Source organism: Strix uralensis, chromosome 3 (genome assembly GCF_047716275.1).
Source record: "Strix uralensis isolate ZFMK-TIS-50842 chromosome 3, bStrUra1, whole genome shotgun sequence".
In the NCBI taxonomy this organism is placed as follows: domain Eukaryota; kingdom Metazoa; phylum Chordata; class Aves; order Strigiformes; family Strigidae; genus Strix; species Strix uralensis.
This window is the reverse complement of record NC_133974.1, coordinates 1,254,786-1,268,379: the sequence shown is the minus strand read 5'-3', so window position 1 is coordinate 1,268,379 and position 13,594 is coordinate 1,254,786. Positions and strand designations below refer to the sequence as shown.

At 50.7% G+C, this 13,594-nt stretch overlaps 1 protein-coding gene across 1 annotated transcript in view; it reads left to right on the top strand.

Annotated features, from left to right (window-relative positions):
• Nucleotides 1-13,594, top strand: part of OTOF (otoferlin) — a 111,258-nt gene that overhangs the window by 21,659 nt on the left and 76,005 nt on the right. The window lies entirely within an intron of this gene.

Genomic DNA, 13,594 nt, shown 5'->3' with positions numbered 1-13,594 from the left:
GGATGTTGCACTAACATTTTTGCACTGAAATCCAGTGTCTGCCCCAGCTGGAACTCAGCAGGGTGTCCTGAACATCTCCCAAGCGTATGTTCAATGCAAAGCTTGCTTCAGAGCCAAAAAAAATGAGGAGACAGACAGATGGCATGCAGGGCAGGCATGCTAAATATACATGATTTAAAAAAAAATAATATATAAAGCCACAAAAACCCCACAAACAAAACAAAAAAGACCCCAACAACAAACTGAGGAGAACCTCACCTTTACTTTGCTTTTAAGTAGGAGCTTGAGTAGCAGAAAGAGTTGAAAAAATGTGTTTTATTCAGTTGCTCTCTGGGAGGAGAGAGGCAAAGAGCACCCAGAGGTCCCAGCCCAGGTGGAGGAGTTGGGTGGGGAATGGGAGGCAGAAGAGTGGCCCAGGGCTCGTGGGGAGCTCTCAGCTCTGCCACAGGAGACATACGTCATGCGAGTCACTTTGAGTGGTGTTCAGACCACCTCCTGTAGGCACCTGCAGTGAGATAGTGCAGCTGTGGTGCTCACTAAGTTCATGAGTGATGGGCACTTGGAAGAGGAGATCTGAATCATTTCTGCAGCCCTGAACTGTTTTCCCTGTGAGAAGGGACTTCTCAGGGGCTGGGGGCAGCAGATGGGTGATGGGAGCCTGAGGTGGACAGACGCAGACCTGGGGATCCACCTCCTTCCCCAGCTGGCATCAGCTCCAGCCTCTGAAACCTGCTCTTCATGTCACATCCATGACAGCAGTGGTTTTTCTGGGACTGGATGCTCCTTCAATGCCTTCCTTCACTTTCTCCTCCCCCGCTGTGAAAAAGCAGCCTGGATGCATTTGTACAGGCTCAGTGCAGCCGGCAGCTGGAAGACATGAAGGCACAGAGCATCTTTCCATCTGTGATGGCTTGAAGCTTCATATCTTCATTACCCAGCAGAAGGGAATGAGACCACGGCAACTGAATCAGATGCTTTTGCCCTGACAAACTGCACTTCAGAATTTACCCAATTTACCTCCTGGACAGCAATCCTGCATGCTCTGCACACAAAGAAGCAATCCCTTCTCCCTCTGTCTTAAAATCTGAAAAAAATCCACTTGAAAGATGCAATAAGTGGTGTTTCTATGTCTGGAAATGAAGAACGGTTCCTTCATGGAATTGGGAATTCGAAAGGGCAGGGCATACCAGCAGGTTGCACTGATTAGACCATGAGAAAGGGATCACTCAGGTAATTCCTTCCACTTTCAATGTGACCAAAGTCTCTCAGAACTTTCCACGTGCCCAACACAAAATGAATATCCAGCTAGTTCAGCCAAATTGCTTAAAGTGCCTTTTTTCCTTTGGTGAGCTGCACACGCAAAGAGGTTGGCTGTATCAGCCAGCCAAGAGCCGCTTCTACTTCCAAGATGACCTTCTGTTTTATCATTTTCATCACTTTGGACATTTTCCTCAGTTTGTCTCTGAGGGCTTGGGCTGTCGCAGAGGAGCAGCCTTACCTCAGGGCAGCAGTTGCTGATGCTGCAGGGGAGCAGGTTGCAGCCGTGTCCCGGCATCCTGGTGGGGCTTGTGCTGCCCGGGATGAAGCCTGCACCTCTTCATCTTCTGCTGTGATCTCAGCCAGCTCAGCTGATGGTTGTGTGCTGCAACCCCACCTTCAACACCAGCTGAGCAGTGCCATTAACTTTATTCCTTGCCATTAAGGGATGGCCAGATGGGCAGTGAGCAGGAATCTGATTCCAGCGCCCCATGAGAACTGGCTTCTTCTACCAATTTAACCCCCCTTGGTACAAAGAAACCTCCCACTTGCTGTGGGTCTTGTCCCAGGGACCCAGGAGCTTCTCTGCTCATTGCTCACCAGGTATTTTCTGCCCTCAAAGGCTCTTGCACATCTGTAGTTTGTTTTTGAGAAGGCCCTTCTTGGCACCTCTCATTGCACGGTGGTTTTTACCATCTCAAATCATCTTAGCAGCTCTTTATCCCACTAATGTTTCCCCAATGTTGGACACTTTTAAGACACTTCTAAGATTCAGCTGGACAGGGTGCTGGGCCATCTTGTCTAGACCCTGCTTTTGCCAAGAAAGTCTGGACCAGCTGATCCTTGAGGTCCTTCCCAACCTGGGATTCTGTGATTCTATGATTAATGTTCAACTTTCAACATCCTCCTTCTAAGGTACAGACACAGGCTGGATGCATCCACTGCATCTCCCCAGCTCCGCAGACTGAGGATGAAACCCATCACTCTTCTCCCCATCCATCCTCCATTCGTGCAGTTATGCATTAATTGGTTATTTATTCACCGTGCTGGGCTGCTGGTGCACTGCACTCTCCGGAGCGGTTGCGTTCACACAAGTTGGGTCTATTTTCTGCCAGCCTGAGGTGCAGATGCTTCTTCTTGGCAGTGTTTTGGCACGTGAGTGCCCTTTTTGTTTGGCTCAGGCCCATCCCAAGGTCCCCACTGCTCTGCGAGGCTGCCTCCACTCTCTCCTGGTTGACTGCTCTGTCAATCTTCACATTATTTGAAAATTTGATTGTAAGTTATTTTTACATCCCAGTCACTGATGTAGTAGTCATGGGCTTAATAGCAAAATTGCGCCGTAGCGCTGTCATTCAAAGATGATTCTCAGCTGATGTCCTATTTTTAGAATTTCTCCATTAATCTGCTCTTGTTAGTGTGTAGCACTGATAGCAGGCAGTGTTAAACCAAACATTTTGTAAGAACATGCTCCTTTCATGCAGTTACCAAACAAACCAGCTCCAAAGCAACAAACCAAGCTTGTTTTGACAGGCTCTATCTCCTCATAAGCCTACCTTGAATGTCATTGATTACACTCCAGTTTTTAATTTCCTATTCATTGAATCCTGTACAAGCTTTCCTATTCTTCTCCTAGGATGGCTGCCAGGTCAGCCCAGCTCTCTTCATTCACCCCGTATGAACTCTTTGCTGTGCTGGGATTTCTCTATTATTCCAACTTCATTAAAAATTGATCTCGGTGGATCAGAGGCTGCTGATTCTTTTGTGATGATTATCCACAAACTACCTCTGGCCTGCAACAACCAACAGAAATATTTATCCAGCACATTAGCCTGCTTTGCATCGTTATGGGCTGAAACAAGAGCTTGCTGCTCCTGTTTCTGGGGTGCATTTGCCTTGAAATCGTGAAATCATAGAATAGTTTGGGTGGGACCTTTAAAGACCATCTAGTCCACCCCCCTGCCATGAGTAGGGACATCTTCCACTAGCCCAGGTTGCTCAAAGTCCCGTCCAACCTGGCCCTGAACCCTTCCAGGGATGGGACATCTACCACCTCTCTGGGCAACCTGTGCCAGTGTCTCACCACCCTCAGCATAAACAATTTCTTCCTTACACATAGTCTGAATCTCCCCTCTTTCACTTTAAAATCATCACCCCTTGTCCTGTTGCTACAGGCCCTGCTAAAATGTCTGTCCCCATCTTTCCTATGAGCCCCCTTTAAGTACTGACATGCAGAGCTCATCATCCCCAGCAGCCAAACCCCAGCTGGAGTCTCCTCTCAACCCACTGTGGGACATGGCCGGACCAGCCCTGCTTCAGAGCAGCATTAGAGCAGCTGCCCAGCACCTCCCTGCAGAGGTTTGCCAGACTTTAATTACCTGTTGTGTCTCTCTCTGCTAAATTAAAAAGCCCTTCAGGTTAGAAACAAGTTTCCTCATGCTGGTGTTTACAGACAGTGATAAAATGAACCCCAAAGGATGTCTGTGGTGGTGCGTGCTCAGCCTGTCCCTCAGCAATTAAATTAAGAGAGACCCAGCACAGTGTGCTCTCCTTGCTGCCCATCTTTGCTTGGGGCTGCCAGCGCAGCCCAGCCCAGGAAAGGAGTTGGGATCAGAGATGCCCTTCAACAAACACCAAGCAAGACATCTCCCCTGGCTTTACATCGACAGTAGTGGGAAGCAGAATCCCAAAAGGGGCTTCATCTCCTCTTGCTGCAGGTCCATGGGGAGCTAGGGCTCAGCTCAGGCACCCTTTGAGTACCCATCACCTGGAAGGACACGTGTCTCCTCCTGTCATTTGGGCCCCTCACTCCAAAAAGGCCCTTGAATGACTCGAGCGTGTCCAGAGAAGGGCAATGGAGCTGGTGCAGGGTCTGGAGCACAGGTGTGATGGGGAGCGGCTGAGGGAACTGGGGGGGTTTAGTCTGGAGAAGAGGAGGCTGAGGGGAGACCTCCTGGCCCTCTCCAACTGCCTGAAAGGAGGGTGCAGAGAGGGGGGATGAGTCTCTTGAGCCAAGGAACCAGCGCCAGGACAAGAGGGAATGGCCTCAAGCTGCGCCAGGGCAGGGTCAGACTGGCTCTTAGGAAGTATTTCTTTGCAGAAGGGGTTGTTGGGCGTTGGAATGGGCTGCCCAGGGCAGGGGGGGAGTCCCCATCCCTGGAGGGGTTGAAGAGTCGGGTTGACCCAGCGCTGAGGGATCTGGTGGAGTTGGGAACGGTCAGTGTGAGGTTCATGGTTGGACTGGAGGAGCTTCAAGGGCTTTTCCAACCAAGATGATTCTGTGATTCTGTGATCTCCTGTAGCTCCAAAGGCCTGTGTTTGTCTCGGATGTCCCAGGACACCTGCATGGCAGCAGGTCCTCACGTTTAGCTGACAGAGATGAAGCACCAGCAGCTGGAGAGGGGTCTGGGGGAGCTGGGAGCAGAAAAGCACACCCTGGTTCAGGACGATGTGCGTTGGGCACAAGGATCTGGCTGTGGCTGAAGGATGGGCAGAAAAGGCTGAAATTGTGCTTGAAGTCTCAAGCAGAAGACAACCAGGAGTCCAAAGGAGCCAACAACAGGAGAGCCTTATTCTAACCCTATAAGCTTCCTGGTGGTGGAGGAATAGGTTTCAGATCTGAACATCAGTGGCAGGAATCAACCTGCTGAACAGATTATTCAAAGTCATAAATACAAAGGGATTATCCAGGGATTTCTGTTCAGACTCAGCGTTTCTCCTGCTGGCTAAGAAATGTCTTCAAAAGGATATTTGTGCCAATGAACCTGGATCCATCCTACCCCAGAGTAGCTGGTGCTGAGCACCTCCCTCAAGGGAAACCAGGGAATCTGTGGTACAAAAAAAAAAAAATATTAAAGCCCAGGGTCACAAGCCAGTGCTGTAACTACAGCCCATCCCTCTTGCACAGAAATGAGTTGGAGGAGGAGGACAGACAGACATAAATCTTGGAGAGGAGGGAGAGGAGTGGGGAGAAGCAGAGCCCTGGTGCTGGGGTTTGGAAAGGTGAGCCATGGTCTCTGTGAATAATTCACAGGCAGCTGATTAGTGCTATTTATCAAAGCCCCAGATAAAGGCACGACACCTGATGCAGGTCCACCCTGAATAATGGAGGGGGCCATGCCGAAACGTGGCTCTGTGGCTCATTGAGTTGCTTTTGTTTCCTGCCTCAGTGGCCATCAGCATGCGGCTAATTAGCTGGTAAAATAATCCTTTTCTGGCCCGGGCTGGGTGCCTCAGGCTCCTTACAGCAGCTGAGTGCGTGCTGGCTCCTTGGAGGAGCTGTGGGTTCCGGTGTGTCTCGTCTCTGGGAGCCATTCCCCAGGGTGCTGCGTGTCTGAGTGCCCAAAGAAAGGGGCAGAGCATGGAGGTGGGGAGACAGTTCATGGGGACAGCTCAAAGGGGTTAGACCAGTGGTGCTACCAGCCCAGAAACTGGTCTCCAGCCCCTAACTGGGGCATCCCCAGGCTGGGAAACTCTCCCCTCCAGCCAAGACCCATCCAAACCAGTCCAGGGATGCCCTGTCCCAGTGCGGGTGGATGAGGGGCAGTGCCACATCCTGCCCATGGTTAATTTACTGGAGTAGATGCAGACTGAAATGCCCCACACAAGAGAAGGACCAATAGTCACAGGTCCTACACACCCATCCTGCAGACATGAGATGCTTCATCTGATGCCACTTATCCCATCCTGGAAAACAGATGGTGAAGCCAAATAACTGCTGCATGGTGGGATGACCTGGGTAGAAACACCAAGGGTTCACCTCTGTCCTTTCTTTTCTGGTCCCCTGTAGAGACCTACAAAATACCTTCAAGATGGGTGAAAATTTGTAGCATGTGCTCCCTTGGTGAAGGGCCCTGGGAGAGGTCGTATGCAGGAGATGGATGTGTGATGTGAGGTCCCAGATGTGGATTTCAGTGTGTCTGAGCAGGACATGACACTGTGGGACACATATGAGTGATGGGGGGTGAAGGAATGTAGGCACAGGAGAGGGCAGATATGCAAGGAGCAAGTGGAGGCAGCAGGCAGGGCAGCACGCTGTGCTGGTGAGACAGCAGAGAGGATGGCGGCGCGGTCCAGCAGCCACAGAGCATCATCCCCGAGGCAGGAGGTCTGGTCTCTGCTGCTGCTCCCATTCCTGACCTGCTGGGACAGCCTGGACAAGCCTCTTCCTGAGCCACATGTTTTCCTTGTGCTTAGGGCCACGAAGATGCTCGGGGGGCTGGAGCACCCCCCTGTGAGGACAGGCTGAGAGAGTTGGGGGGGTTCAGCTGGAGAAGAGAAGGCTCCGGGGAGACCTTAGAGCGGCCTCCCAGGACTGAAAGGGGCGACAGGAAAGGGGGGAGGGACTCTTGATTGGCGGGGGGGGGGGAGGGATAGGATGAGGGGTGATGGTTTTAAACTGAAAGAGGGGAGATTTAGATTAGATGTAAGGCAGAAATTCTTCCCTGTGAGGGGGGGGAGGCCCTGGCACAGGTTGCCCAGAGAAGCTGTGGCTGCCCCCTCCCTGGAAGGGTTCAAGGCCAGGTTGGACGGGGCTTTGGGCAACCTGGGCTAGTGGAAGGTGTCCCTGCCCGGGGCAGGGGGTGGCACTGGATGGGCTTTAAGGTCCCTTCCCTCCCAAACCATTCTGGGATTCTCTGATGAGACAAGGACAATGCCCATCGATGACCACATACCTTAAGGATGAGGAACGCTGCACAAAAACTAAGAGCTTTTGCTTCAAGGTGGTTTGTTTTCCCCTATGTCACTGTTTCCCTCCCCTGGGGCAAGAAGCAGTAACTGGATCTGGCCAAAGGCCAAAAGCCAAGTTACAAACCCGTCAGCTCCTCGCAGGCCAGCTGGGCGATGCAGGGGTGGGGGCACAGATAACATCCCCCTGCAGAAAACCGATACCCACAGGGGAGGCAGGAGCTGGCTCCCCTTACCTGACAGAGAGACAAAGAGACTAATACCAAAGGCTTTTAATACAGCACTGTGCTCTCCAGGATAAAAATAGAGCTTTGTTTTGTCCTTTGTACTCCGGCTTCTCCAGCAATTAAGATCTTTGCAAAATTCAAGTCTTTTGTATGAAACTGCCTCCAACTTGCAGAAACCAGGGTGCTCAACATTTCACCCGCAGAGAACAACCCGCTGCAGAATCACTGTAGAATAATGGAAAAAACTATTAACTCCAGTGCAGGTTTCCCCTCTTGTCTGAGTGCCCTCCCCGCGCAGAGCAGCACGCAGACTCTGGGCAAGGACCTTGCAAGAGCCGCATTTTGCAAACCAGAAGGTGCCACGATTTCCTTGAGACGGTGTTTGGGCCGCAGCTGGGCGAGTCTTTCTGCTGCCCGGCTTGCTTAAACACTGCCCAGGTGTGAGCTGGAGACCGCGGGGCATCGTCAGTGATGCGGGAGATTCAGTTCTCCCCGGTTTCTTCCCTCGCAGTGTGGCAGATCCCAGGGATACCTTGAGGTCACATCCAGTGGCTGACTCACCAGGCCGCTGGATGAGCGATGCCTCCCCGGTGCACACATTGAGATGTTATTTTTGTCTAGAGAATTGCTAAAAGGCAGAAAACAATTAAATCTTTGAATGCAGCTAAGTATCCCTTCTTAATGTCACCAGTAAAACAAAAAAAATCACATGGGAAGATCTGATGCCATCTGGGGACAACCTTAGGGTTTATGTTTGTTGCTTTCGTGTGTGATTTGGATCCCCAAACTTTATTACGTGAAGTCCAGTCCTCTTGGAGGGAATCTTACGCCTGCCTTAGTAGTTGGGAACAATCCAGTCACCTTGATTATCCAAACATCATTAAAACAACTTTTCCCACTAATCCTTTCAGCACTGGAAACACGGAAAGTTGCTCTCCAATGCTGTAACAGGGTGTCTTTGCAACAAGCTGTTGGTTGTAAGAGTCCTTTGATTTTGTGTTATGAACTGCAGTAACAAAGACCCGGTAGAAAAGGAAAACGTACAAAAGAGGACAAAAGCTCTGCAACAGCTTTTATCTGAGGAACTGTAAATTACATTAGTCCAATTCAAAAGAGGACATAATGAATAGCCACAAGGTTAAACCAGGGAGGAAGAAGTTATTCTTCATCTGTTTCAGTAGGAAAACTTCGAAGACAGGAAAATGAAGATAGTGGGAGCAGGCTCAGGATGAAATAGGTCTTCAGATGATGCTGGGTGAGCTGTGGAGAGCCCCACCACAAGATCGGGTGGATACTGAAAGTTTACAGGTTCAAAACTGAATTTGACATCTTCATGGAAGAAAAATCTGCGTGAGTTTGTTGAAGACAAAGATATCCCCTCTGGCCCCAGGAGTCCCAAGGTGGACATCTGACACGGGCCAGAAAGCTCATACTCTGGATGACAAGGAGTGATGAACTATGGTCCTTCCTGATGTATCTGGGTTATTACAAATGGATTTGTCCCACTGAGAGCCCAGGCCCCCCCATCCCCCTGATCCATGGGCTGCACTCTTTCTTTTCGTGTTTTTTCTTAAACCAGCACTTTTTTGATTCTCCATTTCCCATTGCACTTCTCGAGCTGTGGGATTATTCACCTCAGAAGAAGGTCCTAGTCCAACTTCTTTTCCAGACGATGCAGAATGGGTATGGTGGGGACCAGGCCAGTGAGCAGGGTCTCCTCACACACACCTCCACAAAGTAGGGTGGGTGGCAAGTGCTCCAGAGCATGAGCTTCATGAAGCCCAGCTCAGCTCCCCAGCCCTTAGGGCTGGTATCTGAGGTACGCCTACAGCTGCCCAGTCCACAGGCAGGTGGATCATCTACCTGAAACCTTTCTCCAGCACGAAGGCCCTTGCAATGGGATGGCTGCAGCAAGTCTGAAGTCTCATTAAGACTTTCTAGCATCAGCTTCCATGGAAGGTAAAAGAGAGAGGGACAGGGTGTGCTTGGTTATGACCCGAGAGGACTGATGTCACCAGGGGCAGGAACCTGGAAAGGTAGAAGTTTCCATACCATGTCGGAGATGCAAGCTAATCAGCCAAGATGTCTGTGGAGGTATCAGCTCAGCCTTTCTGCCAGTGATACCATGGCAAACAACTTGTCCAGTTTTACAGGCAAGGCTGGCACGTGAAAAAAGAGCTGAAACGCTGAGCCCCATGGAGGAGGGAAGCCACAGAGACAGAGATGAGCAGAGTCCACACTTTCCAGAAGGAGCTGCAAATCATCTTGGCTCACCAAGAGCCAGAGGAAAGCGAGCAGGGGAGAAGGCAGCTGGGACAGCTGGCTCAGCTCAAGCTGGATGTGGCCAGCAAGGGGTGATGTGGCTTGTGTAGTGCAGGCTGTGAAGAGGAAGAGGTTTGAGCCCTTTCTTTCATTTTTTATTACCTTCTGAGGCAGGCTGGATGTTTGGCTCTGAAGGGAAATGATACTTTGCTGGCTTTCAAACTGCTTGCTTTTTGTAACAGTAGAAATTCAGATCCTCTGCCTGGAGGACTGGGCACTTTCAAGAGGACACCTTCCTTCTCTGGACTGATCCCCAAGAAAAACACATTTCATGGAGATCTCTGGCAGCAACAGGACAATTCTCACCACTCAGCTTTGCCTGGGCATGGAGTTTAAGTCCAGTAGCCAGCAGAGAAAGACCAGAAACTCCCATGAGCATTTTCTCCCCACGCCAGATACATTTAAGGCATCTGGGATGGATTTCCCTCGAGCTGGGACAGTCCCTCTGTTTGAGCACAGAGAACTCAGGGACTAATGGTGAACTGCAGGACAGCTACGAGTAGTTGGGATGGGCCCTTCTCTAGGGAGAGAGGAACATGAGCAATCATCAGGGCATTTTAAACCCTGATGATTTTGAGCTGCATCAGGGCTTTGTGCCTTTTGGAGTTTTGTTTGGTTTTGTTTAACGCAGTTTTGGTCATTGAGCAAAGTCTATTTCAGAGAAAGGGAATCTTTCAAGATTCCTTAGCTTTATATTTTAATTTTAAAAGCTCAGAGAGCATAGGTGGACTTCCCACAACTTGCAACAAAGGCCAGATCTGATATCCCTGGGCAACTTGGGTGTCTGGAAAAGGGAAAAAAGGAAAAGAGAGCACTTCTGTTATTCTTTACACAATGACACAAAACCACCTGTCCTGACAACATTTTTTTTACATCTACGGTAGCTTTAAAATGATCTCTGGGCAGGATCTTGAGCCCAAAGTCCTCCTTGGAGGCCGCTTGAGGCATTCAGAGATAATGCCCTTGGCAGCTCTGCCTCCAGGGTGGAACAGAGCCCTGCCAGGCAGGAGGTGGGCATGGAGAAGACTTGTGCAAACAGCCACGCAAAGGGGGTTGGTGACCCTCTGCCCCGGACTTACCCTGCCCAATCCCACTCACAGCCCAACGGCAACATGCCAAACATGGCTCGGTTTGTCACGTGGAGGTCGGCTGTGCTTTTCCTCGTTGCCCTGGCATGTCCCATCCCTCTCACCTTGCAGAGTTGACACATTTTCCCTCAAAACCTTCCCTGCTTCTTCAGACCTGGGTTGGTAAAATGACCCTTCATGGGTTACAGTCATTTCCATGTAGCTTCTAGATTCATGCAACTGAAAACCCAAGCCCTCCTTTGCCAAATGTGGGTTGAAAAGTTGGAAATAGTGATTTTTTTTTCTAGCCCTTGTAGCATTTTCTAGCGTTCTAGCATTCCCAGCACATGAGGATGCATGCACTGGGACATGCACCAGGGGCTAAGCTATGGGCAGCATGCCTCCAAAAATGTTTCTTTGCTGTGGGACCTTCTTACTTCGCACCAGCAACCCCCAGCCGTGGCTGTTCTTTGGCTCTGTGATGCTTTGCAACCAGGTAGGACCAACTGGGAGATCAGAGATGTGCGAGGCGTCCAAAAATGGGTGATGTGAAACCAGGGAGCTGCTCTGTTTGGTCTGTGCAGCTCATTGGGGTACCTGCAGGGAGAGACACTGGCTCTCTGGGAGCTCAGGCTGGAAAAGCAGAAAGGAAATGAGCTGGAAGGGAGTTGCTGTGGGATACTTGGGGGTCTGATGGTACGTTTGGAAGCTGCAAGCGCTTGCATTTAGGTGCGAACCAATGTTTGTGCAATACTGGTAAATGCAAATTGTTTCCTCCAGCGGCTTACGCGATGAGTGCCCTGGAGCTTGGACCAAAATGAAGAGCTTTTTTCACTGTCTCACCAAACTGCAGCTCCATCTGTAGTCATCTGACTCTTTAAGTTAAAGCTTCCTAAATCACCTTCCTCCTAATTACCCCCTTTGCACCAAGCCTATGCGGTAGGCAAGTCAGAGCTTATACTTGCAAGCGCATGTAATTATTGTTGGTTTGTTATTGTTCGGATAACCTGGTGAAATGTAGGACATAACAGCTGCTCCAGCCCAGCAGCCTCCAGATATTAAAAGTTGCTTCAGTGAATTAACTTTTTTTTCATCAAACTCTTGCAAAAATTCTCATTAAATATAAATGGATTTTCTTTTCATCCTGGAAGACAAGTGGAATAGCACAATGAGTACCAGTCAGCCCTGTCGTATTGAAATACATCCTGTCAGGTAACTAATTTGGGATGATATTAGAGATCTGGTTGCTAAAGTGGTAATTTGGGTATACTTAGACTTCTGCACGGTGTCTGACTTGGTGTCACGCAATATTTTGATTAAGAAATGAAAAATTCTGCGGAAATTTGACATGGCGGGTGCTGAAGGGGTTACACACGTGAGCGGCGCTCGGGAGTGACTGCAGGCAGGGATTTGTCACCGAGGGTGTTGGAGGGTGTTGGTGCCCGTGGGGACCAGACCTTCTTGTGCAGCAGTTTGCATTTCCCCACGTGTGGCGAGTGGTTGTGGCCAACAGCACAGGCAAGGAAGCCGAGCGTGGGGAAGCCGTGTCTAGGGAAGCTGGTACAGAGCTGCTGCAGTTGTTTGGCGGCCTGGAAATAGCATCATTATGTGCTTCAATGTGGTCTGAAAAATTATAGGTGTCTAGTTGCAGAGCCCACCACTTTGGAAAGGTGCTGGAAAAGTGGGGTTGATTAGAGAGGAGTGGCCGGAGTCATTCAAACCGTAGCAGATCTGCCTACCCTGAAGTCATCAGCAGCTCCATCTGTTTATTGGCCAGGAAAGGAAGAGGTGGCCTGATCATGGACCAAGAAGCAGGAATTTGGTGGCTGTCGCCCTGGGAGCTGATGAATCCACAGGGTTTTATCCCCTCAGCAGATTTCATCTGAGTAGGGGGGTCACCTGAGCCCCATTGGTGGTCCAAAAGATTAACATGTCGCACGATCACTTTTTTGAGCAGCCCGGCCATTGGTCGTGTCCCCGTGCTGCCTGTTTGGCATCCCAAAAGCTCATTAATTCAGGGAAGACAGTGGAGCAGCCATCTGGGAGAGCTGCTCGCCCTCCCCACCATGCCTCCAGGTTGAAGGCTGTGTCCCCCAGCTGTCCCCAAGGACCAGGACCCCCCAGATCTCCGCAGCCCTCTTTACAGGTGGAGCAAGGCAGTGCTCGGTGTGTAATCTGGGGTGTAGCCACGGGGCAGGAGTTCAGAGATGCTGCTTTGGGTTGCAGGGTGTAGCAAAATCCTTCGGAGTTTGCAGTGCCAGAGGGTGGGAAGGCGGCCGGGCAGGGGGAAGGCAGGAGGAAGATGCAATGGCTGCTCCTGCCTGCCCCACCCCTCCCTGCGATACTCCTGGTTGTCTCTCAGACACTGCAGTGTGACGAGCACTGGAAGTTTGTTTAGGTGGGGAGCAGGTGAGGCTGCAGGGATGGTTGTATAATGGCTCAGCATGATAACTTCTTTTTTTTTTTTCCCCCCTATTTTTTTTTCCTGTTTGATATCAGATTACAATCCTAATTTCAATTCCACAGCTTTGATTTGGATCTGACCCAGTTTCTCTGTCTATCCTAGTGCCCTCCACAGACATCATTGGGGCCCTTTTGTGTCCCGAGCCGCGCTGGCCATGGCCAGACAGGGAAGCTCCCCTCTCCAAACTGCCCTGGGGCTCCCAGCCCCGGGCTAACCCCTGCCCTGCATCCCTGTGATGGGCTAGGGACATGCACTAGCCTGGCCAACCCTGGCAGGCAGCATCCCAGTGCGGATGGGTGAGGGACAGAGCCCTGGCAGCACTTAATTCACTGATTTAGATGCAGCCAACATCTCCAAGTTGTTCCGGAGCAGGAGACCGGCTCTCCCTGAGGTCTTTGCTGTAATTGCGAGTTGGATCCTCCCTGGGGCAGCTGAGTCTTCGTTCCAATCTCCTGGGCTGTTGAGGGCCTGGCAATGGGTTAAAAGCGGTGGCATCCCTCTGCTTTCCCACCCTACCTTGTGAGGGGTGTCTGGAGGTGGGGACCAAACAGAAGTGCCCCGATTTGCCTTTA